This window comes from Eumetopias jubatus, unplaced genomic scaffold, assembly GCF_037043125.1.
Source record: "Eumetopias jubatus isolate StellerSeaLion01/CBP00866 unplaced genomic scaffold, mEumJub1_p1.0 scaffold_8, whole genome shotgun sequence".
NCBI lineage: Eukaryota > Metazoa > Chordata > Mammalia > Carnivora > Otariidae > Eumetopias > Eumetopias jubatus.
The window spans coordinates 75,515,027-75,542,688 of NW_028274814.1; the positions used below are offsets into that span (position 1 = coordinate 75,515,027).

At 39.2% G+C, this 27,662-nt stretch overlaps 1 protein-coding gene across 3 annotated transcripts in view; it reads right to left on the reverse strand.

Moving 5' to 3' along the window:
• Positions 1-21,559, reverse strand: part of SCAF11 (SR-related CTD associated factor 11) — a 79,409-nt gene extending 57,850 nt beyond the window's left edge. For all 3 annotated transcript variants that reach the window (XM_028123135.2, XM_028123136.2, XM_028123134.2), the window contains exon 1: positions 21,334-21,559. The gene's annotated coding sequence lies outside the window, so the exon portion shown is untranslated. The remainder of the gene's footprint in view (positions 1-21,333) is intronic.
• Positions 21,560-27,662: the final 6,103 nt, after the last annotated feature.

Here is a 27,662-nt window from a genome sequence, read left to right on the forward strand (position 1 = left end):
ATTGGGAGGGGGGGGGCAGAGGAGGAGAGAGAAGCAGACTCCTCATTGAGCAGGGAGCCCAACACAGGGCTCAACCCCAGGACTCTGAGATCATGATCTGTACCAACGGCAGATACTAAACCGAATGAACACCCAGGCACCCCCGAAGCAAATCATTTTTAAAAGGTTAGAATGAGTAAAGAATAAAATAGTTCCAAAGTGAAGGGAACTGGAAATCCTCAGGCAAAACACATAGATTAAACTGAAAACAGGGAAACAAGTTTTTCAAATGTAATATAATTATGGAAAATTAGATTTCATGAAGACTATGCTCTAAAAAAGAAATTAATTTTCCCATTTCCTTTTACATTTAATGTAGCATCATCTCAATAGGGCTCTTACACACAGGATCACAATATGTTAAAAAAAATGTAATTGACAAACCAAATTTAAATGAAATAAGGAGATTCAAGTTGCCATTACGTTCTAAAATTGGTAATAAGTAAACAGGGCAGTTTTAGTTCTGGGTAAAATGGAGTAAGCACATTCCACCTTGTTAATCTCACTGACTGAAACTATAAAACCCAGACAGAATAAATGGAGCAGCTAATTGAAATTCTGAAAGTAAATAACAGCAGGTGGATTGGGGAAGAGCCCAGAATCTGATATATTATCAGGCTGGTAGTGAGCTTATAATTTTTCCATCCAGTTTTTTTTCCTTTTTTTTTAATCTTCTTTTTATTGTTACGTTAATCACCATACATTACATCATTAGTTTTTGATGTAGTGTTCCATGATTCATTGTTTGTGCATAACACCCAGTGCTCCACGCAGAATGTGCCCTCTTTAATACCCATCACCAGGCTAACCCATCCCCCCACCTCCCCTCTAGAACCCCCAGTTTGTTTTTCAGAGTCCATCGTCTCTAATGGTTCGCCTCCCGCTCCGACTTACTCCCATTCATTCGTCCCCTCCTGCTATCTTCTTCTTTTTCTTTTTTAACATATGTTGCATTGTTTCAGAAGTACAGATGTGTGATTCAACAGTCTTGCACAATTCACAACGCTCACCATAGCACATACTCTACCCAATGTCTATCACTCAGCCACCCCATCCCTCCCACCCCCCATCACTCCAGCAACACTCAGTTTGTTTCCTGAGATTAAGAATTCCTCATTATCAGTGAGGTCATATGATATATGTCTATCTCTGACTGACTTATTTCACTCAGCATAACACCCTCCAGTTCCATCCAAGTCATTGCAAATGGCAAGATCTCATTCCTTTTGATGGCTGCGTAATATTCCATTGTGTATATATACCACCTCTTCTTTACCCATTCATCTGTCGATGGACATCTTGGCTCTTTCCACAGTTTGGCTATTGTGGACATTGCTGCTATAAACATTGGGGTGCACGTACCCCTTCGGATCCCTACCTTTGTATCTTTGTGGTAAATACCCAGTAGTGCAATTGCTGGATCGTATGGTAGCTCTATTTTCAACTGTTTGAGGAACCTCCAGACTCTTTTCCAGAGTGGCTGCACCAGCTTGCATTCCCACCAACAGTGTAGGAGGGTTCCCCTTTCTCCACATCCCGGCCAACATCTGTCGTTTCCTGACTTGTTAATTTCAGCCATTCTGACTGGTGTGAGGGGGTATCTCGTAGAGGTTTTGATTTGGATTTCCCTGATGCCGAGCGATGTTGAGCACTTTTTCATGTGTCTGTTGGCCACTTGGATGTCTTCTTTGGAAAAATGTCTGTTCATGTCTTCTGCCCATTTCTTGATTGGATCATTTGTTCTTTGGGTGTTGAGTTTGATAAGTTTTTTATAGATTTTGGATACTAGCCCTTTATCTGATATGTCATTTGCAAATATCTTCTCCCATTCTGTCGGCTGTCTTTTGGTTTTGTGGACTGTTTCTTTTGCTGTGCAAAAGCTTTTTATCTTGATGAAGTCCCAATAGTTCATTTTTGCCCTTGCTTCCCTTGCCTTTGGCGATGTTTCTAGGAAGAAGTTGCTGCGGCTAAGGTCGAAGAGGTTGCTGCCTGTGTTCTCCTTTAGGATTTTGATGGACTTCTGTCTCACGTTTAGGTCTTTCAACCATTTGGAGTCTATTTTTGTGTGTGGTGTAAGGAAATGGTCCAGTTTCATTCTTCTGCATGTGGCTGTCCAATTTTCCCAACACCATTTGTTGAAGAGACTGTCTTTTTGCCACTGGACATTCTTTCCTGCTTTGTCAAAGATGAGTTGACCATAGAGTTGAGGGTCCATTTCTGGGCTCTCGATTCTGTTCCATTGATCGATGTGTCTGTTTTTGTGCCAGTACCATACTGTCTTGATGAGGACAGCTTTGTAATAGAGCTGGAAGTCCGGAATTGTGATGCCGCCAGCTTTGCTTTTCTTTTTCAGTATTCCGCTGGCTATTCGGGGTCTCTTCTGGTTCCATACAAATTTTAGGATTATTTGTTCCATTTCTTTGAAAAAAGTGGATGGTATTTTGATGGGGATTGCATTGAATGTGTAGATTACTCTAGGTAGCATTGACATCTTCACAATGTTTGTTCTTCCAATACATGAGCATGGAACGTTTTTCCATTTCTTTGTGTCTTCCTCAATTTCTTTCATGAGTATTTTATAGTTTTCTGAGTACAGATCCTTTGTCTCTTTGGTTAAATTTATTCCTAGGTATCTTATGGTTTTGGGTGCAATTGTAAATGGGATCGACTCCTTGATTTGTCTCTCTTCTGTCTTGTTGTTGGTGTATAGGAATGCCACTGATTTCTGTGCATTGATTTTATATCCTGCTACTTTACTGAATTCCTGTATGAGTTCTAGCAGTTTTGGGGTGAAGTCTTTCGGGTTTTCCACATACAGTATCATATCATCTGCAAAGAGTGAGAGTTTGACTTCTTCTTTGCCGATTTGGATGCCTTTGATTTCTTTTTGTTGTCTGATTGCTGTGGCTAGGACTTCTAATACTATGTTGAATAGCAGTGGTGATACTGGACATCCCTGCCGCGTTCCTGACCTTAGGGAAAAAGCTCTCAGCTTTTCCCCGTTGAGAATGATATTGGCTGTAGGTTTTTCATAGATGGCTTTTATGATATTGAGGTATGTACCCTCTATCCCTATACTCTGAAGAGTTTTGATCAAGAAAGGATGCTGTACTTTGTCAAATGCTTTCTCTGCATCTATTGAGAGGATCCTATGATTCTTGTTCTTTCTTTTGTTAATGTATTGTATCACGTTGATTGATTTGCGGATGTTGAACCAGCCTTGCAGCCCAGGGACAAATCCCACTTGGTCATGGTGAATAATCCTTTTAATGTACTGTTGGATCCTACTGGCTAGTATTCTGGTGAGAATTTTTGCATCCATGTTCATCAAGGATATTGGTCTGTAATTCTCCTTTTTGATGGGGTCTTTGTCTGGTTTTGGGATCAAGGTAATGGTGGCCTCATAAAATGAGTTTGGAAGTTTTCCTTCCATTTCTATTTTTTGGAACAGTTTCAGGAGAATAGGTATTAATTCTTTAAATGTCTGATAGAATTCCCCTGGGAAGCCATCTGGCCCTGGGCTTTTGTTTGCTGGGAGATTTTTGATGACTGCTTCAATTTCCTTAGTGGTTATAGGTCTGTTCAGGTTTTCTATTTCTTCCTGGTTCAATTCTGGTAGTTGATACATCTCTAGGAATGCACCCATTTCTTCCAGGTTATCTAATTTGCTGGTATAGAGTTGCTCATAATGTTCTTATAATTGTTTGTATTTCTTTGGTGATGGTTGTGATCTCTCCTCTTTCATTCATGATTTTGTTGATTTGGGTCATTTCTCTTTTCTTTTGGTAAGTCTGGCCAGGGGTTTATCAATCTTGTTAATTCTTTCAGAGAACCAGCTCCTAGTTTCGTTGATCTGTTCTACTGTTCTTTTGGTTTCTATTTTATTGATTTCTGCTCTGATCTTTATTATTTCTCTTCTCCTGCTGGGTTTAGCCTTTCTTTGCTGTTCTTTTTCCAGCTCCTTTAGGTGTAGGGTTAGGTTGTGTATTTGAGACCTCTCTTGTTTCTTGAGAAAGGCTTGTATTGCTATATACTTTCCTCTCAGGACTGCCTTTGCTGTATCCCAAAGATTTTGAACAGTTGTGTTTTCATTTTCATTGGTTTCCATGAATTTTTTAAATTCTTCTTTAATTTCCTGGTTGACCCATTCATTCTTTAGTAGGATGCTCTTTAGCCTCCATGTATTTGAGTTCTTTCCGACTTTCCTCTTGTGATTGAGTTCTAGTTTCAAAGCATTGTGGTCTGAAACTATGCAGGGAATGATCCCAATCTTTTGGTACCGGTTGAGACCTGATTTGTGACGTAGGATGTGATCAATTCTGGAGAATGTTCCATGGGCACTAGAGAAGAATGTGTATTCCGTTGCTTTGGGATGGAATGTTCTGAATATGTCTGTGAAATCCATTTGGTCCAGTGTGTCATTTAAAGTCTTTATTTCCTTGTTGATCTTTTGCTTAGATGATCTGTCCATTTCAGTCAGGGAGGTGTTAAAGTCCCCCACTATTATTGTATTGTTGTCAATGTGTTTCTTCTCTTTTGTTATTAATTGCCTTATATAATTGGCTGCTCCCATGTTAGGGGCATAGATATTTACAATTGTTAGATCTTGTTGGATAGACCCTTTAAGTAGGATATAGTGTCCTTCCTCATCTCTTATTACACAGTCTTTGTTTTAAAATCTAATTTGTCTGATATAAGGATTGCCACCCCAGCTTTCTTTTGGTGTCCATTAGCATGGTAAATGGTTTTCCACCCCCTCACTTTCAATCTTGGGGTGTCTTTGGGTCTAAAATGAGTCTCTTGCAGAAAGCATATTGATGGGTTTTTCCATCCAGTTTTGCCCCCAGCCTGGACTTAATGGCACCTGAAACCCAAAAGTGGCTGTTGGGAACAGCAGGGAGAGAGAAAGCTCTAGGAAAAGCCCTCTATATCTTTGTCCAAGGAGTGGAAAAGGGGTCTAATTGCTTAGAAAAGAGTAAGGGAAATCTCTTCTTTTTTCTGTTCCTCATTCCCCATGACCCAATTCCCAAGCAATCCTGACAGCTGCAACAGTGGCAGCAAGAGAACTAGCAGGAGCCTAAAACTCTTGAGGGAAAGGTACCATCCTCACTGACTCAAGAAAGTGGACTAATCAATTTTTCTCCTGTCTTCCTGTCACTTGCCTCCAGATGAAACTGTAGAAAATACACACCACAGTGGAATGAATGAAATGAAGAATGGGGTTTCCAGCGAGAGGACAAGGGTGGGGGTGTCTCAGGGATCTAGAAAACACCATGCGCATAATAGAGGGGAAAGCATTTAAGTAATTATAAGTTGTTTATGAACTCCTAGCTCACCCCTGAGCTGTACATCTACAGGTTTAACCTTAAGCAGCATACCACAGACTCTGACTAAAATATAGGATAAACCACCATGCAAGTCACAGATTGGCTACTGGGTAATACACATTATGGGAAAAATCCAAATGTACTACAAACAAAGGTTTTGAAAACAGAACTGGGATTAAAACTACAACCTGAAGAAAGCTGGTTGGAATTGTGGCCTAAAACCTAACTCAATCAACTACCTGCCCAAACAAAAACATTAACATTCTCCATTGCATTTAAGCAAGACACTGAGATTCATATCATAATGTTCAAAATCTCCAAAACACAACCCAAAATTACTTGGCACAGAGAACAAAAAAATCTCAGACTCCTGTGGGAAGGGGCGCCTGGGTGGCTCAGCTGGTTAAGCGACTGCCTTCGGCTCAGGTCATGATCTCAGGGTCCTGGGATCGAGCCCTGCATCGGGCTCCCTGCTCGGCGGGAAGCCTGCTTCTCCCTCTCCCACTCCCCCTGCTTGTGTTCCCTCTCTTGCTGTCTCTCTGTCAAATAAATAAAATCTTAAAAAAAAAAAAAAAAACTCCTGTGGGAAAAGAGAACCAACAGAAAACAACACCAAGATAACACAGATATTAGAGCACTGGGTGAATTATCTGACCAAGACTTTAAAGCAGGTAAAAACATACTCTACAAGTAAGAGCAAATACTCCTGAAACAAAGAGAAAACTAGAAAGTCATAGCAAAAACAAAAAACCCACAAGCTATAAAGAACCAACAAATGGAAATTTTAGAACTGAGAAATGCAATAACTGAAATAGAAAAATACACTGGACAGACTCAACAGCAGAATGGAAAGTCAGTAACTTAAAGACAGATCAACAGAAATTACCCAATCTGAGAGCAATAGAAAAAATACTGAAAAAAATACTAGTGCCTCAGGGACCTGTGGGACAACACCAAAACCCTAACATTCCTGTCAAGAGCCCAAGTAGAAGAAAATGAGTTCGATACAGAAAAAAAAGATGAAGAGAAATAATGGCCAGAAACTCCCAAATTTGGTGGAAGATATAAACCTCTAAATTCAGGACGCTCACAAACCCCAAACAGGGTAATGAAATCCATGCCTAGACACATCACAGTTGGATTTGTGAAGATGGAAGAGCAACAGAAATGATAAATATTTGGATAAATATAATTAACTACCCTCCTCTTGAATTCTTTAAAATATGTTTGGCAATGAAAAGCAAATATTACAACACTTTCCAATAAGATTTCCGATACATGTAGACGTAACATAAGACAATTACAACATAAAGGGTAAAGGGACCTACATGGTGATAAGGTTTCTATATTTCACTTAAAGAGATAAAATATTGATTCTAAGGAAACTGAAAATATAAATGTATGTATTATAATTCTTAGAGTAATCACTAAAAAAATGATACATAGGGAAAAACACAATAAATTAAAATGGAATACTAAAAAATGTTCAAATAACCCAAAGAAAGAGGTTACATAAAAACAAAGAGGAAACCAAAAAAATAAAATAGGGGTGCCTGGGTGGCTCAGTCGGTTGAGCATCCAAATCTTGATTTCACCTCAGGTCGTGATCTCAGGTCATGAGATCGAGCCCCTCACCAAGGGCATGGCGACTGCTTAGGATTCTGTCCCTCTCCCTCTGCTCCCCACGCCCCTCACACGTGCACACGCACTCTCTAAAAAATAAAAAAATAAAAAAGTAGAACTAAATCCAAATTTATCAATAGTTATAATATGTGAGAGGCAGGGAAAACATGACTCCATCAGAAAAGGTCTCAAATCAATGATCTAAACTTCTGTGTTAAAAAACTAAAAAAGAAAAAGATATACAAAGAGGCAGAAGGAAAGAAAGAGCAGAAATCAATGAAATTGAAAACAGAAAAAAAAAATCAATGAAACCAAAAGCCTGTTCTTTGAAAAGAAAAATCAATAAAATTTAAACTTCTAGCAAATAGCACTGAATAGCCCTAGCACTGTTTAAAGAAATTAAATCGTAGTCTTCCAAAAAAAGGAATCTCCAGGCCCAGATAATCTCCCTGGTGAATTTTACTAAACATCTGAAGAAATAACACCAGTTCAACACACTCTCCTCCAGAAAATGGAAGATAAATACTTTCCAATTCATTTTATGAGTTCAGTATTATCCTGATAGCAAAACCAGACAAAGATAGTACAAGAACAAACTGATATACTAGATTTAATAAAAATAAACTGTGGGGGCGCCTGGGTGGCTCATATGGTTAAGCGTCTGCCTTTGGCTCAGGTCATGACACCGGAGTCCTGGGATCAAGTCCCGTGTCGGGCTCCCTGCTCAGCGGGAAGCCTGCTTCTCCCTCTGCCTCTACCTCTCTCTCTTTCTCTCTCTCTGTCTGTCATGAATAAATAAATAAAATCTTAAAAAAAAAAAAAACTATGGTACATTCAGCCATACAATGGAATACTACTCAGCCAAAAAAAAAAAAAGGAATGGACTAGTGCTTCACTTAACAACTTGAATGAATCTTAAAGGCAATATACAGTCAAAGAAGCCAGTGTCAAAAGGTTACATACTACACAACTGCATTTATATGACATTTTCAAAAGGTCAAAACTGTAATGACAAAGAATTCTTTGATTGTTGTCACTTGGGTTTGGGTAGGGTTGAACTACAAAGATAGCATGAGGGAGCTTTTTGGAGGTAATGGAAACCATTCTGAATCCTGACTCTGGTGATGGTAATACAAACCTACACATGTATTAAAATTCACAGAACTACACAACCAAAAAAGATCAATTTTACCATATGTTAGTAAAATTTAAAATGTTTTATAAGACTAACATGTGAAAGTAATTTGGGGCTAGAACATAAATTGTTAATGTTTTCAACAAAGGTACTTTTTTTTTTTTAAAGATTTTATTTATTTGACACAGAGAGAGAGAGCACAAGCAGGGGGAACAGCAGGCAGAGGGAGAAGGAGAAGCAGGCTCTTTGCTGAGCAGGGAGCCCGAGGTGGGGCTCAATCCCAGGACCCTGGGACCATGACCTGAGCCGAAGGCAGATGCCTAACAACTAAGCCACCCAGGTGCCCCGCAACAAAAGTACTTTTTCACTGACAACTTCATGGTCTCAATCTTTCCAATGGCTCTATACTATCGCCAACACGTAGAGGTCACCCATATTACATTGCCACTGATGAGCCTGAGAGGAGGTATCTGAATTTTCTATTTCTGGTCCTTGTATTTCTATAACACTGAAAGGTCATGTATTCTAGAGCCCATGGAGAAACAGAGATTAAAAGCAACAGGCACAACTTCACAACCCCACTAAATTCTAAGGCAATGCTGTAGAAATAGATCAGTTCTGAGACCCTAGTAATGGTATGGAGCTGACCATTTTTCACTGTTTGGGGGAAGACAGGCACTACAGCTGACTCCCAACTGGGTGACAACCCCCCCTTTTTTTTTTTAAAGATTATTTATTTATTTATTTGAGAGAGAGTGTGCATGGGAGCAAGCAGAGGGAGGAGCAGGGAGGGAGAGGAAAGGGGAAAGAATCTCAAGCAGACTACACATTGGGCACGGAGCCTGACCAGGGCTCCATTCCACAACTCCGAGATCATGACCTAAGGCAAAACCAAGGGTCGGATGCTCAATCAACTGAGCCACCAAGGCGCCCCTGGGTTACACTCTTATGTGACAGGTGTCCACACTATGAGAAGAATATATCTATGATGCAATACTTTCTTTTAAAAAAGAAACACAAGTGCCTTCTATATGCCTGGCTACTTTATCATGAACAGTTTGATAAGGAAATCATACAAAAGGCTTCCACTATTTCTCCAAATGAAAAACATTATAAGGCAGTATCATGTTACATGTCCTCCAATAATTTCAACATATATTTATGCAATCCTTCTCTAATAACCACACCACCCCTGCTTAAGGTATGGTGGAGGGAATAGAAAGGAAGAGCTGATTGTGCAATCTTCACTTCTCTTCAAGATTCTCATCTCCATTTTCTCATCCCTATTTACTAAAACAAGATGACATACTAATTCAAATGGTAAAGTTGCAAAGCTAAAGCTCTTACTTTTTTGGTTTCCTTCCATCAGCAATTCCTCAATGCCTATTACAGGTCCCTTGAAGGGAAGAGTTATAAATGTGGAAAAGCAGAATTTACATTCAGAAGATTAAGAATTATGCCTATTAAAGACAAAAAACAAAAGAACAGTGAGGTGGTAGAGACTCATTTCACAACCAAACTTTCCAAGAGGATTAGCTATAGGAGCCCTTGGGATCAAAAGCACCATACCCTCTTATCTGGCAAGCAGAACAGCCGAGAAAAAAAGTCATCCTGGATGGAAGTATGAGAATTATCTTTTCATCTTTTTCTCTAATCCAAAACAGAAAACCTGTCAACTATATCTTTAATTTAACCTAGAAAGACGCCCAACCTGAATTGGCAATCCCTGCCTACCCACTTCCCAAAAACATATATAGCACAGGAAACACTTGCAAATAAACAAACAAATCCTAAGAATTGAAGAGGAATTAATGACAATAAATGACCACATACAAATGCTTGTTACAATGGAATGGAAATGGATTTCACCTGTAACAGGGAAAAAAAGGGACAATGTTCAAAACACTGCTTCTGAAATACTGCCTTGTTCTGTTTAAACAAGATTTTAAAAAACTTATAGAGTTTCAACTTCAGAAATTAGTCTCTTTTTTTGCACAGATGCGAAAGGTCACTCTTTGGTTCCTTAAGAAATGTCATTCTCTAATCCTTTGTAAATCGGTACAAATTGCTATAGTGAAACTAGTACTGAGAAGAAAAAAGCAATTGTTTTGTGTAGTGAGCAGGACATTTACTCTCTCTCTACTCCAGTTCTACCTATTATCTGAATTTCTTAAACTCACCTAGGTAGTTAAGTATAATTTTATGTTACCTAAGTATATAATCAGTGTATTCTCAAATATTTCACCATAACTTAAAGAGACATTTCTCAATCCTACTTCTGTAAAACATTAGTATTCTAATCTGGAAATACTATCACTTACTATGAAAACTTACTTAAGAAGTAAAAAAAAAGAACACTCTTCTACATTAACATCAAGCATGGGCAGATACTGGGATTCTTTCCTAAATGTAATCTTATTATAAATGCTCCAAATGCCCCAAGAGCTGGACTTTCGGGTATGCATTCCATACTACTTCAAGATATTACTTTCTGACATTTCCTAAGTTATCTCATTTAACTTTTACAGTATTTTGTGAAAATGTCTCCATCCTATATACAATGAAATTAAGTAAATTGTCTAAGGTCACAAAGCCAGTTCTAAGTATCAGGATCAGAACTTAACTAGTCCTTTGGCAGAAAAGAAAACAAATATTAATCTGGGTCACTATATATTAAAGGAAATCAATGGAAAGGCAGAGGTTCTCAGGAGAGAAATAGTTGGCTATAAAAAATAGAGAAATAAATGGAAATTTTAGAACTGAAAAATACAGTATCTGAAATAAGATCCCAACAACAGATTGGAAACAAAAGGAATGAGTCAGTAAATGTGAGGATACATCAAAAGAAATGATCTAATCTGAAGAACAGAAAAGTGAAAGACTAAAAGAAAATGAAGAGTCTCTGGGTCCTGTGGACAACATCCAAATTCTATTTATGTCATCTGAGTTCCAGAAAAATAAGAGAAAAAGACTGGTACATAAAAAAAAAGTTGAAGAAATAATTTCCAAAACCTCTCCAAATTTAAAATTCACAAATTTGGGGAGATACCAAATAGGATTAACTCAAAAGAAAGATAAAACATGCCCAAACAAATCATTATCAACCGCAAAAAAGCAAAGGTGAAGGAAAAAAATCCTTAAAATAGATAAACACACGTACAGATTAAATTAATGATTCAAATTACTGCAAACTTCTCATCAGAAACAATGGGATCCCCCAAGAAGGCAGGACATCTTCAGTGCTAAAGAAAAAAACTGTTGGGGCGCCTGGGTGGCTCAGATGGTTAAGCGTCTGCCTTCGGCTCAGGTCATGATCCCAGGGTCCTGGGATCGAGTCCCGCATTGGGCTCCCTGCTAGGCGGGGAGCCTGCTTCTCCCTCTGCCTCTGCCTCTCTCTCTCTCTCTCTCATGAATAAATAAATAAAACATTTAAAAAAAAAAAGAAAAAAACTGTTAACCCAGAATTTTGTAACTGGTAAAGAAATCCATCAAAAATGAAAGGGGAAAAGGCGAAAACAAAGAGAATTTATCACCAGCAAGGTATATAGCATAAAAGATACCCTAAAGGAAGTTCTCCAAGCTGAGGAGAAATGATATGAGAAACTTGAAATTCCATTAACAAGGAAGACAAATAGTCAATAGCTACATATAGATAAGAGACTATTTTTCTACTCTTAAATTCTTTAAAAAAATATGATTACTGTAAGCAAAAATTACATTATTGTCTAGTGGGGTTTTCATTCCATACACATGTAATACATGCAACAACTTTAACTTAAAGGTCACTGGAGGAGTTGTTTGGCTTCTACAGTCACTTCAGTACCAAATATTAATTCTAAATAGATTGTTAATGTTTCTGTGTGTGTGTGTGTGTGTGAAAATATATATATACACACACACACACAATTCCTAGAGCAGCACCGTCCAATAAAAATAATGTGAGCCACATATATAATTTTAAATTTTTAGTAGCCATATTTTAAAAGTTAAAATAAAATCAATCCTAGTATATTTTATTAACCCAATATGTCCAAATATTAACCAGTAAAAAACTTATTAAATGAGACATTTTATATTCTTTTTGTGGTAGTAAGTCTTTGAAATCTGGTGTGTATCTTACATTTATAGTATATCTCAAATCAAACTAGACACATTTCTAGTTGTTAAGAGTTGACCTAAAGCAACCACTAAGACATAATTCAAAGAGATATAGTCAAAAAGTCAACAGATAAATTTAAAGTAAAATATTCAATATATTCACATAATCAAAAAAAGCGCAGGAAATGGGAAACAAATTAGTGTATCATATCAATAATTACATATAAATAACCTAAACATACTAATTGAGAGACTGTCAGATTAGATTTTACAAAAACACTGGGTTACATACTGCCTACAAGAAACTCAACTTTTTTTAAAAAAAATTTTTGAGTATAATTGACACACAATGTTACATTTAGTTTCAGGTGTACAACATAGTGATTCAACTTCTCTACACCTTATGCTATGCTCCCCACAAGTGTAGCTACCATCTGTCACCATACAATGCTATCAAAATATTAAGATTATATTCTCTATGTTGCGCCTTTTATTCCTGTGATTTATTCATTACATAACTGGAAGTCTGTATTTCCCACTCCCCTTTATCCATTTTGCCCAGCCTCCCACCCTCCCCTTCCCTCTGGCAACTATCAGTTTGTTCTCTGTATTTATAGGTCTGGCTCTGCTTTTTAAGAAACTCACTTTAAATACAAAAACATAGGTTAAAATGAAAGTATAGAAAAAGATATGCCATGCAAATAGTAGTCAAAGAAAGCTGGAGTGGCTATATTAATATAAAATATATTTTTAACTTTTCTTAAGGGCTTGACTGGATTTCTCCTTCATTTAGTTTTATTAGTTTTATCTACTTCTGTAGCAGTTTTGAAACAATAAAGCTATTTTCCGTTTCATGCATCTCCCTCATATTTAATCACGTTGATGTCTAAGTAACTGAACACGTACAACAGTTCCTAAAGAAATACGGCCTTAATGCATTAAAGCTGTCCTATCTGAAGGCTCATCTATGGTAAGGTTTTCAGGTGAATGATACCTTACAAATTTTTTAAGTTTTTAATATTTATTTCCCATTAGAACAATAATTTAAAGAAACAATTTTTTTTGACAGGTCATCTAGGCATACAAAATAGTGTTACAAGTATATTTACCTTAACAGCTCATTTATCATTTGTAAGCTGTTTCACTGAGCCCAGAGTATTTTCAAAGCAGTGTTGCTGTGGCTGCTCTCTTTAATATTTATATTTCTGTTTTCATTTACTTTAAGCTGCTGAACTACTACTTTGGCCAGGGTATTGAGGCTGGCTTGGAACACAAAGACAGATTAAGATACTATAACCCTTCCTGCTGCAAAAACTAGAGTTGGAGAAGTAGCATACAAAAGATGAACAAGATAGCATATGCTAAGTGCCAAATGTGAACCTCAGGCATTTTTCAGGACTAATTTAGTCAGAAAGAATTCATTTAGAACAGCAATAGGAAATAAGGGTAAAGACATAATTATGGGCCAGAATGTAAAGGGACTTAAATTATTTTGTAAAAAGTAGGAAATCGCTAAGGAAAAGTCCACCTCAATCCCATTTATCTATTTTGACATGTTTAAACTGGGGGTTTTGAAAATAACGCAGCAACAGAAAGTGGAGAAAGAGAGAAAAGGATGGAAAACTAATTAGGAAAAAATGGAAAAACACTGGGGAGCAATAAAGAAGGCCTGATTAGGACTAAGCCCCTCAAGGGCAAAGGCCATGTTTCATCCCCAGACCTACTAGACACAGATATCAACAAACCTATAGCAGAAGATTATGGGTAGGGATAATGCCTACTTTATATCAGGCAATAAACTCTGACATGCCTTTGCACATTTAATCCTCAAGACCCCATACTACAGAACATTTTAAAAATTAAAACACCACCAATATTCAACACTAATAATATCGCATTAAAAAGGTTTGAAAATCACTCAAAAGAGCTAAGGTATGAAACAAAAGAGACTGGAATTAGCTGCTATTACCACTGGACTTCGGTAAGTGTTCCTTAAAAACTAAAATAGGTGAGGACACCGATTAAGTCACCAATAAAAGGTGACAATCACTATCTGGGACAACTAGAATGAAAAGCTAGGTCTGACTGACTCCAAAGAACCAATTTTTACCTTACTGTCAAAATTATATTAAAAAGACTCTCCTGTAAGTACATCTGAGAACTCCTGGGTAAAAGGGAAAATAAGGAGGAAAATTAAGTGTTATCACTAACAGAGATGTCAGCATCTCAAGAGGATTTAAATTTTAAAAGTTGAGAACATATTTGATCATAATTTTCACAAGTTTTGGTGTGATAATCTTTTATAAAAACAAATGAGTATAATCTTTAGGAAAACATGTCTATATGTTGGTATTCTGCCCAGAGGTGCTGGAGCCCAAGTTAATGCCAGTGTCCATATGAAGGATGGTGAGGGAGCCCAGAGTGAGGTACTGGAGCTCAATCAGAATGGTGAGATCCTCAATATGACGTATCTGAGGGGCCTAGAGTGAGGAGTGCATCTTGGCACAAGTCATCAGAGCCTTAACAAGAGTGAAAATGTTATGCAACACAGGGGAGGAAGCAATAGTGACAAAAGGAATTTGGCTACATCCTGGTGACTGATCATAAGTAAATACACTAAGGATACTGGGAGTCAGGTTTTCCCTTGTAAGAGAAGGGAGTTATAAATCTGGAGAGGGAGAAAATGAAAACAAACACTGGAAAACAAACATTGAAACTGGAAAAATTAGTACCAGCTCATGGGTTTTTGTATATACAGAAATAAAAATAGCACCCAAATCTTGGTTTTCTAAATACCTTTCTTTACTGTAAGAAATCCCTCCTTGCAGAAATGGCTGATTCCAGGGTCACAGCAGGGAAAGTATGTACAAGGTGACCCTAGAACATTTTCTTGTGTCAAACTTGCTCAGAGCAAGTCAAAAGAACACAGAAACCAGCTTGAAAGGGCTTTCATTGGTCAAAGGTGGGACAATTTGAGAATAAATAGCAAATCTGATAAAGAATGGGCTATTTATAAAGTATCAAAATACTTTCCCACAAAATACTTATTAGTTACCAAGAGAGGGGAAAAAAAAACTTTAGTGAAGAAGCTTGGGAGACTTCACCTTAATCAAAGTGTCTATCAGTAAGGGCACAAACAAAAATTGTATGCCAACCAGTAGGATGCAATGAGATCACAGCATCATTACTGAGATACTCCTGCGTGCGAAAAAATGCACAATTTGAATCTAACCATGAGGAAATACCAGGCAAATCTAAACAGAGACATTTAACAACAAAACCAACCTGCAATCTTTTAAAGTGTCAAGGTCATGCAAATCAAGAAAAGACAAGGATTGATTATTCTAGGTTGAAGGAGTGTAAAAAGACATTACAATTAAATGCAACACAGAAATGTGAACTCTTGTTAACAAACGAAATTACTGTGGAAACTGGCAAAACCTGAAAGAGGTCTGAGAGTTAAATTGTAGTAATATAGCAATGTTAATTTCCTGATTTTGATATATTTATGTAAAAGAAAGTCCTTATCTTTGTTTGGGGTGATGAGAAGGCCTCTGCAACTTACTCCCAAATGGCTCAGGGCTTGAAAAACCTTCTCCATACTTGTACTTGGGACTTAAGCAGGACTGTTTCTGCAACTTACTCTCAAATGTTTCAGGGAAAAAAGTCCTTTGTGTTGTACTTGAAACTTTTCTGAAAGTTTAAAATTGTTTTAAAAAAAGAAAAAGATTATCTACAATATTCATTTACAGCACCTAAAACTAGCATATAAGTAAAGCAGTACTCCCTCCAAATGACTATGTGTTTCCATCTCTTTTTATTATAAGAAAAGATTCTGCTTTATTATTTATGGGATTCTTAATGACTTTTGATCTACATCTGCACCGTAACAACTATTCTGTTCCTTGGTTGCACTGGCCATATTTCAAATGCTCAACAGCCACATCAGCTACTGTACTGGTAGCACAGATACACATTTCAATCATCACAGAAAAGTCTACTACTAGACAGCACTGACTTAAGAGTTTGAGAGGCCAACTGATATAATCAATAAAGACCCAAGAGTCAGATGGACTTGAGTATATATTCTTAACAAGTGCTCTGACACTTAGCAAGTAATTTAACCTCTCTAGAGCCTCAGACTCCTTTCTGTAAAACGGATTAATAAACCCAATATTGCAAGGCTGCTGAAAAGGTCAAATGAAAATTTATGTAAAATGTCTAAAACAGAGTGGTTGGCACATAGCAAATATTTGACAAACATTAGGTCTCTCCTGTAATGTGGACAGATAATTTCTTAATCTTTTTTTTAAAGATTTTATTTATTTGACACAGAGACAGTGAAAGAGGGAACACAAGCAGGGGGAGTGGGAGAGGGAGAAGCAGGCTTCCCACTGAGCAGGGAGCCTGATGCGGGGCGCGATACCAAGATACTGGTATCATGACCCGAGCCAAAGGCAGACACTTAACGACTGAGCCACCCAGGCACCCCTCTTAATCTTTGATCTCAGTTTTTTTACAACTAGTTAAGCAATTACAGGAGCATCAATTTGAAAATAAGAAGATTACTATCTTGCTTATTCAAAAGGCCAATGAGCTCCTTGTTGTTAAATTCAATGAAAAAATCTTTTAGCTCTTGGGGCATCTAGGTGGCTCAATCAGTTAAGCATCCCGACTCTTGATTTCGACTAAGGTGGTGATCTCAGGGCGGTGAGATAGAGCCCCTTGTTGGGCTCTGTGCTGGGCATGGAACCTGCTTAAGATTCTCTCTCTTCCTCCCCCCTCCTCTAAAAAAAAAGAAAAATCTTGGGATGCCTGGGTGGCTCAGTCAGTTAAGCGTCTGCCTTTGGCTCAGGACATGATCCTAAGATCCTGGCACTGAGTCCCAAGTCAGGCTCCTTGCTCAGCGGGGAGCCTGCTTCTCCCTCTCCTCCGCACTTGTGCTGTTGCTCTCTTTCTCCCTCTCAAATAAATAAATAAAACTTAAAGAAAAATCTTACAGCTTTTACATTACTCAACGCTCATCAACACTTGACCCTACTGATTAGTCTCCCCTTGAAATACTCTCTTCCTTTGGTTTCTCTAATACCACAGTCAACTCCTACTTTTCTGACCTTCACAGTATTCTTTGGGAGCTTACATTCCTCCAGCAAACTTTTTTTTTATGTTAGGGGCCACTGTGATTCCCTTCAAGTTATATTCCCTCCCTCAGGCAATTCCACCTTAGTTTTGACTATGTCAGTGACTCCAATTTTCTATTTCCAGCCCATACCTCTCCTCTGAAATTTAGAACCCTATTATCTAATTTCCATCTGGAAGTTCCAAAGGTATCTTAAATGCAATATGCCAGAATCAAAAGAACCTTGGTCCTTCTTGTGGTATCACCATCAACCTAGCTGTTTCCCTGAGTTGATGGCTGAAATTTCTATGTCCCTCACGTTCCATCCATCAACAAAGGCCTGGTGATCTCAAACCCCACTGACTTTTGCCCACCTCCACAACGCTCGTCCTAATTCAAGCCATCCTCATCTCTTCTGGACTACTACTGCAAGAGTCTTAACTACCTTCCCTAAACCCACTCCTGCTGCTTCTCTTCCCTTTCAGTACCCACTACCACAATCATAATTCTGCTTTCTGGAACCACCAAAAATAAATCTAATTTGGCTTCTAAATGACAACTGTCTTACCTTTAAACAGCAAGACAGTTACACCACTTTACCCTTAGCTAAGTATTCTTAGTTCTGTCTATATCCTGATAAATCAGTTTCAAGATCACATTCTATCATACTCTCCTTTGAAAATGTCCCCTGAACTGAATATAAAGCATGGATAACAAGTAACTTAGCAGTTCATGCAAAAGACTGAGACTAGCACAGTTTAAAGTTTCGAACCACGATTAATATTTTTAATGTTTTAATGTTTCCAGCTGAAAGCAGGTTAATCTATTAAGTATTAGATATAAGCACCTACCATGTACCAGGCATTATTCAGGTATTTGGAGACAAAACAATGACGCAAACTGACAAATCCTGTTCTCACAGAAATTCACTAAAGTGAAGAAGACAATTAAGATAGTAATTTATACAGTATGTTAGAAAATGATAAAACGCGGGCGCCTGGGTGGCTCAGATGGTTGAGCGTCTGCCTTCGGCTCAGGTCATGATCCCGGGGTCCTGGGATCGAGTCCCGCATCGGGCTCCCTGCTCCTTGGGAGCCTGCTTCTCTCTCTGCCTCTCTCTCTCTCTCATGAATGAATAGATAAAATCTTAAAAAAAAAAAAAAAAAAAGAAAAGAAAATGATAAAACGCTATGGAGAAAATCTGGCTTAAAAAGTGGTAGGAAATGTGGGAGGAAGGTCTGCTATTTTGTACAGAGTAGTCAGAGAAAACTTCAGTAGCAGAGAAGTTGGTTGAACAGAGTAAGATAATCAAGTCAGAGAGGAAGAAGAGACTCAAAACACTCAGAGCCTGGTAAACCATAGACTTGGATTTTACTGACTGAGAACGGAAACCCTTTGAGAAGAGAAGTGACATGGTTTGACAAATTTCATCAGGATCACTCTGGCAGTTGAGTGTTAAAAACCTATAGGTAAGCAAAGGTCATAATGAGACTTTTTAGGAAACTATTTTGCAAGTGAGAGATGATGGTACTGTTTTTACATTTTATAGTAAAACTTTATGTGCCTAAGTACTAGAATTAACAAAGCCACAACTTTAAAAAAAAAGACAACAATGACAATGCAAAGATGAGTCTTGGAAATACTAAGAGAATACCAGGTATTTTAACTCTGAGCTCTACTGAGTGCTACTACCAGTTAATACAATTCAGATGCAAGATAAGGTGCAAAGCTACTAATTTATTCTTTTGGACAAAGGGCATAACTAAGAATTTAGGTTTTAAGCTTCTTTATTTCACTGGACAAGGTATGTCAAGATCCAATGTACGTCACTAAAAGGCAAAGGTAGATGATGGCAGAGCTTTCTAAAGGGAAGTTACAATGAAAATTATTCTAAGGCTGACTCTTTTTATTACCTCTACATCTGCCACTCTCTTTGCTTAGGTTTTACAACCATTTCTCACTGGTGTACCTAAAAAGTTCAGTATTAAGTCGATGAGTAGTAAATACTGTACTCTCCTACTATTAGAACATGCTACTGATGGTGAATCAACATCAGGCAACTGCACTGTTTCCTCCTATCTCTAATTAACAGCACAGCTTTTCAGGAAAATTGCCTAAGCCAGGCTAGTGCCCAAAAAATAATGGGGAAGCTGGGTGATCCCTGAAGAGTTCAATCTTAACTCATGGACCCCACTACCACTACCTAAAGACATACCCAAAAAAATCACTCTTAAAATTTTCTCTATTACGCATTTCAGGCAGGCAGCATATTTATGAACAATTTTCTATTTTCCTATACAGTTTTATTCCCCCTTGACATACTGAAGAATGTTTTTAGAGTGTGAGTACACTAAGAGTAAGCAAACATCCAAATCTTATCCTACCAAAATCTTAAAATGTACTCAAAATCTTTAATGTACTCAAATTCTCAGGCAAAAAGGTCATCACCTGAATGTAAAACTGAATTACTATTAATATACTTGCAAGCACTGAAAAAATGTAATGAAAAAGTGCAGCTACAGTAAGAATTTTAAAAACTCATACTGCATAAACATAAATTCAGATTATCTTTAAGAGTATAAAACAAAAGAAATCCAAAGACAATTTCAAAATTTCATCTGCCCAATAAATTAAAGCAACAAAAATAAAAATCCCACAAACTTTTTACTGTAGCTCTTAAACAACAGCAAAAAAGTGAGACGATTAAGCCAACAGCCAAAGAAACAGGAAAGAGAAAGCAATGGTATAGAAAGAGATTTGATTCTTATCAAAATTTTAATACAATTACCAACAAAATACAAAAACTACCAGTTATTTAATAACGTTTTGCCTTCAATATTCTGCTTAAGTAAGCAGTCATACGCTTGAATTAATTTTTAAAATGAAAAATGCATCTATTAATACGCTTTTTCCGAAATTCGGTGAAAATTCCGAAACTGGAAAATTAAAGATCAGCGTCCAAGAGCCAAACATTAAAAACTTTTTGATCAGTTTTGCTTAAAAATCTTAGGTCACTGGTAGTATGATAAAGATGTTAGAAGCAATCCAATATTAATGATAATCACTCAACTCGTAGACGCTGTAAGAAGTCCACTACAGAAATGTTGGGGGTATTTTACAATTCAATATCTGAATCTGTGACTATTTTAATCAACTACTTAAACCAGGCATTTACTTTTAAAACAATTTTTCCAAAACATGTGTGGAGAGCAAGACGGCCAGCAATCTCTTAAGAAATGTCTTTAATGATTCAAAATTCCTAGGTGTGAGGAGGGGCGACTCATTAAGCTAAGTTTAGATCCGGCCCTTTTGTTGTCAGCCCAGGAAACGGGTTTTAAAAACTGGGTGGGAGAAGAGTTTGAAATTCAGGACGGGGTAAACGCTGATGCCTAGCAGCGCCGGCTCTTCCCTATTCGCGCACTGAGAGGTCACGGCGTAGTAAAGTTTGGTTTCACGAGCGGGCTTGGACACTACTGACAAAAGCAAAGTCTTCTAAGTAAAGCGAACTCGGGGGTCGGGGAGCGCCCGGAAGCCCAACAAGACACGTTTCCACTGCAGGGAGGGGGTGTATATGTGCCGACTCGGTCGTGGAGCCTCTTGCCTCAACCCGCCCCCCCCCCCGCCACCGGACCCCTCACCCAGGCGGGGACAGGCTCCGCCGGCAGAAGCGGCGGGAGCCGGGTAGGCCACAAGGAGGAAATGGGACAGGGTGTCGACAGAGAGGCGGCGGCGGCGGCCGGAGCGGGGCCTCCCTCGCGGGGTAGCGAGAAGGAAGAGGGGCCCTCCCCGCCGCAGCTTCCCCCGCCTTGAGAGGCAGCTCCAACTTTCCTCCAAGCGCAGGACGCCGCCTGGGCCGCGCGCGATTCCGAAACTTTGTCCGCCCTCCCGTCGCCCCCAGCCCGCTCCTCCGCTCCGCGCCAGCCCGTAACAGCCCCCACTTCGCCCCGACAGCTGCCGGAGCCCATCCACCCCCGGGGTCGGCCCGTGTTTACCTCAGGCCGAGGTCGAGGCGCTTGCTCCAGCGGCGGCGGCCCCACTGCAGGTCCCTAGGTCCCCGTCACGACGCCAAGTTCCCCAACATGGACTCCTTAGTCCGCTTTGAGTTGTTCCGGAGGTCGCTAGGGCGCCGGCTCTACCCGCCGGGTCGGGAGGTGGCGGCGGAGCAGAGAGCGGACCCGGGCTGCGCTGCTCCGCGCGACTTGCGCCACCGCTGCTCCCCCTCCCCCCGCCTTGTCTGGCCTCCTCCCTCCCCTCCCCGCGCGTGCCCTCCCTTTTCTCCCCCTCCGCTCCGCTCAGCCGCGCAGCCACATGTCGGCGCGCTACGGTGACGACGGCGGCGCGGGCGGCAGAACCCGCCGCACTCTCCCTACTCGCTTGTTGGGCCCCGCGCGCACCGCTGCAACGCTCAACCAGACCACTGGGGGGCGCTGGTAAACCACCCTTAGCGACCTAGGAACGTGGCGGGCGGAGTGACGTCACGCGGCCTGTGAGCGGGAGGGAGAACGGCAGCGAGTGGCGCGGGCTTCTGGGAAACTTCTTCCGCGGGCTGTCATCCTCCCACCCTGCGGATTGTGCGCAGGCGCCGTGTGTGAGGCGCTCGAGTTGGCGCTGCTCTGGCCGCGGAGCCGCTTAGCTGCCGCGGACAATGAAGGAGTCCCCTGGGGACCTGGACGTGAGGTGTTCTGCGTGGCATTTGCTACACCATCTTTATGGTAATCCGGTATTGAAGAGTGTTCTTAGGCTGTTTGGCGGTAGATTGAGTTTTCACCCAGCACCGTTGCCCACCTGAAATACACCTTACGGGGAGGTTGAAATGTCCTTAACTTGGAAGCCCACCTCTTTCTTTTCTCCTGGCGGCATTTAAAAAAAAAATGCTTAGGGGAGAGGTTTTCCCTGTGGTACCTCTAGCCTACGCATTTCCCCATGTCTTAATTCCCACAACAAAAAAATTAAACTTGATTATGATTAACTTAGAGGACTTCCACTCTGTGGTCAGGCAGCGGCGTGATTTTTCTTTTTTCTTTTTCTTTCTTTTGCGGCGTGATTTTTCGATAATTTGTCGGGACCTGCGACGTGGAACCTGTGTGCCTTGTTTATTCCCCGTCGGGTCGTTAGATCTTTTGTTTTACTTCAGAAACACCTTCACAGGCTGTTTTTTTGTTTGTTTGTTTGTTTGTTTTCAAAAATCACTGACTTTTCAACTTCATAGTTTCTCTTCCGGACAATTTCGGCACGCTCCTGACTGCTCCTAGCGCACCGGCGTCCACCTCCTCTTCTTCCAGGTGGTCCTTTCAGTCCCCCGCGCACCCCGGGGTCCTGCTGACAGCCCCCGCGGGAGGGAGCTCTGGCCCCGGGCCTCCCCGGGCCGCCCCGCCGACGCGGCTTACCCCTGGTCTCAGTCTCAGCCAGCCGTGCGGCTCGCACCTTTCCCTGCCGTCTGCCCCATCCCCTTTCTGTGCACGCTGCGCCCCTCTAACCACGACTTGCCCAGAATGACTCTGCTCCCCACCTCCTTGAGACTCCGCCGGCAGGCCACCTCTCTGCCGCCCTCGCCCAGACTAGGCTGGTTGCCATGTCCCCTGCTCCCCGGACTGTGAGGTCGCTTCTATGGCACCTTCATCCTGTGCGTCCAGTTTGGTCCGCTCCGTGTCTGCCTCACACTTTGAGCTCTGGGACAGTGTCTCCCAACAACAGCTCCTGGCACAGTGCCTGTCACTCAATGAGAACTTGGTCAATAATTGCTGGAGGAATATATGAATGGCAGCCTTGTCCCGATTTCAAAGTCTTTGGAGTTTTACAATGTCTAGTTTTTGATACGAGGTTTGGGGATTTAGATGGGCTTTTCTGTGTTTGGAAAGTTTGAAGGAATGATGATCTAGAGGAGTTAAAATGGTTTTTTTCTAATGGAAGAACAAAAATTTTTATGAACGGCCTTTCCCTGTCACTATCAGAGCAAACAGAATTCCGTAAAATAACCAGTCAACAAGCACGATGATGAGCCATCCAACAGAATAAGGGTGTAGCTTTGTCATGTATACATGCACGTCTTCACCCTAGAGAATGCGACCTCCAGTAATGTCATTTCAGGTGGAGACTAATGGGGCAACATTCTTCTGTGGATATTTTACATGATAATCTATTTATTTATTTCTTAAGAAAGTATTACTTCTTAAAATTCAATTAAAGGTCAAATGATAATATCTGCCAATAGAAAACTATAGTTTAAAAAAGGCAGTAACAGTATACCATTTCAGCAAAACCACACGATATAAATCCTTTTTCCCCCCTGGAGCCATTTCCCCTTTGTTTTATCATTTTATTTTATTTTGTTTTCATCATGATAAATGTAGTCTTTAATCCCTACCCACCTCCCCTTTGGTAACAATCAGTTCTCTATAATTAAAGAGTCTGTTTCTTGGTTTGTCTCTCTTTTATTTTCTCTCTGCTCTTTTGTTTTCTTAAATGCCACATATGAGTGAGATCATATGTTGTCTTTCTATGACTTATTTCACTTAGTTTTATACTCTCTAGCTCTATTCATGTTGCAAATGGCAAAATTTCATTCTTTTTATGGCTAGGTAATATTCCATTGTCTATATGGACTACCTTTTCTTTATCCATTCATCTGTCGATGGACACTTGGGTTGCTTCCATAGTCTGGCTATTGTAAATAATGCTGCAATAAACATAAGGGTGCATGTATTCCTTTGAATTAGTGTTTTTATATTTTTTGGGTGAATACCCCAGTAGTGTGATTACTGGATCATAGGGTAATTCTATTTTTAATTTTTTGAGGAACCTCTATACTGAACAATAAGAATTTTTGGATATATTTATTCTCTGGCAGATAATTAATTTTCCACTAGGTATTATGTGAGAATATTTTAAGAGAAAAATGCTTCTGATGCTAACGTACTAGTGGTTTCTACTTTCATGTGGTTTGTAATAGGCCATCTCTTGCCTCCCCAGGGAAAAGGCTGTGTATTTCTGTACCTGCAGCATCCTCCTACTAGTTATGCTTGCATGTGAGGATTTTTTACTCTTTCTGTGGTTTCAGTATTTTTTATTTACAATATAATAAAGAGATACAGAGGTTTAAATAAATGATGAACTATAAAATGCAGGAGTAAAGATTGATATATCAACTATCACTATCAACATTTAAGATTTGATTATAACCATAAATAACACAACTGATATGCATCATAAAGCAACCTTCAACTGAATGCCCAATTGGCTTATTGTACTTTACCCGGCACTTAAAATATCAAACATGTCACACAGCAACAGAAACCCATACTGGCATCTTTAAAAAAAAAAAAAAAAAGGGTAATCAGTATGTTGATTTTGAGAGAGCTTTACCAGAGATAACTGCTATTATTAATTTACTATAAGTTGAATACAAAATAACATTGAAATTAAGAGGTGGAATCACTGTGTAAAGACACTGAATTAAGTTGGAAATACGACTCTCATATGGACTCTCACATGATACCCTTGCAGTTTTGAACAAATTGCCTAATTTTTCTGGTCTTCAGTTCTCATATCCATTACAGTGGAAAATTGTATTTTAATGATCTCTGTGGCATTTTTATAAGAGTGTATGAATTCCACGGGTGTACAGTTTAAGACTCTTACAAGCAAAATATGACCAAATATATAGTATCTTGGTAAGGAATGAAAATACATGCTATAGGGAAAAGTTAGTTTACAGGAATTAAAAAAAAAAATGCTGGTTTATCTCTGTTTTCACAACTGTACAGAATTTTAATCAAGTTGATACTGATTATTACCCAATCATTTTCTATGTGGAATTAAATTTACTTCAGCACCAATCAGTTGGGTGTCTACTATTTGAGAGGTGCTGTGAGATGGTTATAGATGAATGAACAGTGTCTCAGAGATAGATTAGTGGGTACAGATAAGTACAAAAACAAACTAAGGAAGAATATAAGTGTCATAAAAGGAATAAAAAAGCAAAAGTACTGGTTGGGAAAGGGGGGTCAAATGAGGGAGAGAATACAAAAAGGACCAAGGACAATTTCATGAAAGGACAAATCTGAACAAAACATAGTCAGGTATTCCATGTTAAAAGCTCCAGTTTCTCTAAGGTTGGTTTCCCATCCCCCACAGCACCTCTTACCATTTTTTTACCACTCCCCTCAAGTCTCAACCTCACAATTACTCCTGCAGAGCCCCTCAACCCTGACCCAGCAAAAGATCTCGCCACAGTCTCTAACTTTCTTACCTTCTTTCCCTATACCTGCAGTCTGTCTATAACTATCTATATCCACACACACTTGTCCTCTACCACAGAGGAAACACCTCTTGCTTAATGCTTACTTAGCTTTCTACTTGTGCTGTAGATCTGGTTTTTTTCCAGACTTTGGGATTTACAAACCATTAGCATTTCTAACAGTTTAGGAACTGACGTAGATAGGGCTGCTAACTTTTTCTTTTTTTAAAGATTTTATTTATTTATTTGATGGAGAGAGAGATAGACAGCGAGAGAGGGAACAGGATTGGGAGAGGGAGAAGCAGGCTCCCCGCTGAGCAGGGAGGCCGATGTGGGACTTGATCCCAAGACCCTGGGATCATGACCTGAGCCAAAGGCAGACGCTTAACGACTGAGCCACCTAGGCGCCTGGTCTGCTAACTTTTTAATCTTGACAAATAATGGTATACATTTTTAAAGTCTTCCCATCTCTTATCAACCTCAATTCCTTTTAAAAAATGCACTTTCAACATTAAAGAACTAAATTTTTATGAACTACGCTGTTTATTTGCATTTCCCTCTGGAACAGTGAAGCCATCGCAGCAGCCCTAGTACTTTTGGGACTCTGCTCTGAAATGGATCCTCTCTATTCTCTCAGGGCCCACCTATGGGTTACTCTGTCTCCAATATTTTCAATCTCTGCTTACTGGAGATTAATTTATCTTTCTTCTCTCCAAATCTAAAAATAGTTTATATCTAAGACTACTTCCTCATTTCACTTTCTACTCACTTGTTTAAAAGGTAATAAACATTCATTTTAACAATTCAGACAACACAGAAGTATAACAAAATATATTTCAGAAGCAAATAAAGAAAAAGATAGTTTTCCTCTCCCTATCCCAATCCTAGATAAAATCAAGGTTGAAAGGTTAATGTTTCTCTCCGTACTCTTTCCAGTAGTTTTAGAAACACATATTAATAGAAATTTTGATTTTTACAAATAATGAATTACACCGTATATATTTTTCTGAGCTTTTTCTTACTGAGCTTTATAATGGATACTCTTATCTAGCTCATTCTTAACTACACAATATACTATTAATGTACCATAATTTTTAAGCCATTCCTTTATTGATAGATAATAAAGATTTGTCCAGATTTTGTGCCATTATAAACATTACTAGAATGAGTGTCCTTATACATGTATCTTTTTTAAATTGTGCAGTTTCTTTCTATAGATGCAAATCCTTAAAGTGAGATTATTGGGACAAAAGATATGTGCACGTTTTGATAGATACCGCCTGGAGAGAATATATATGGATTTTTTTTTTCTTGTTTGTTTTGACATCCAGCATCCATCTCTTTTTCTGGTAACAGCACCTCATTTTCTTTAGAAGAATTAGTTCTCCTCTATTAACCTTTGGAGTTACAAATGGTATTGACTCCTCCATTGACTTCTGCAATTGATCAATGAGAGTACAATATCACAGAGGTATGATATTCTATAGTTCAGGGATGGACACATGACTCAATTCAGGGCAGTAAGAATTAGATCGAGGAGTTTTCTTCTCTCCTGGACTTGTTGCTCTAAGGATATAAGCTCTCTTCATAAAGAGAGACCATTACAGAAAATGACTTCCACTCAGAGGAAGACAGAACTAAGAATTAGAAAGAAACTAGATTCTAATGATAACATTTCAGTAGATTCCATCTAGCTATGTCTAGATTTTCAGTTATGTGACTCTATAAATAACTTTTGGCAGGGGTAGGGGGTGAGTTGGGTTTTCTGTTACTTGTGACCAAGGATGTTTTGAGTGAGACACTGCCAGATTACCTCTAGAATTATTGCAGTTCACATTCCAATCAAAAGGTAGAAGAATGTCTATTTCTCTCTCTTACCAGGACTGAAGCATGAATCTTACATCTTTGTTGGTGTAATGTGCATTAAATACTATCTCACTAATATTTTAATTAGTGTCTCCCTGACTACTAATAGGGCTGAAATTATTTTCATATATTTTGAGACTGTGCATAATCTTTTTATGTTTTTATATTGTTGTTTGTCTTCATCTTTTTCTGATCTTTTTATAGGATCTTTTTTATGTT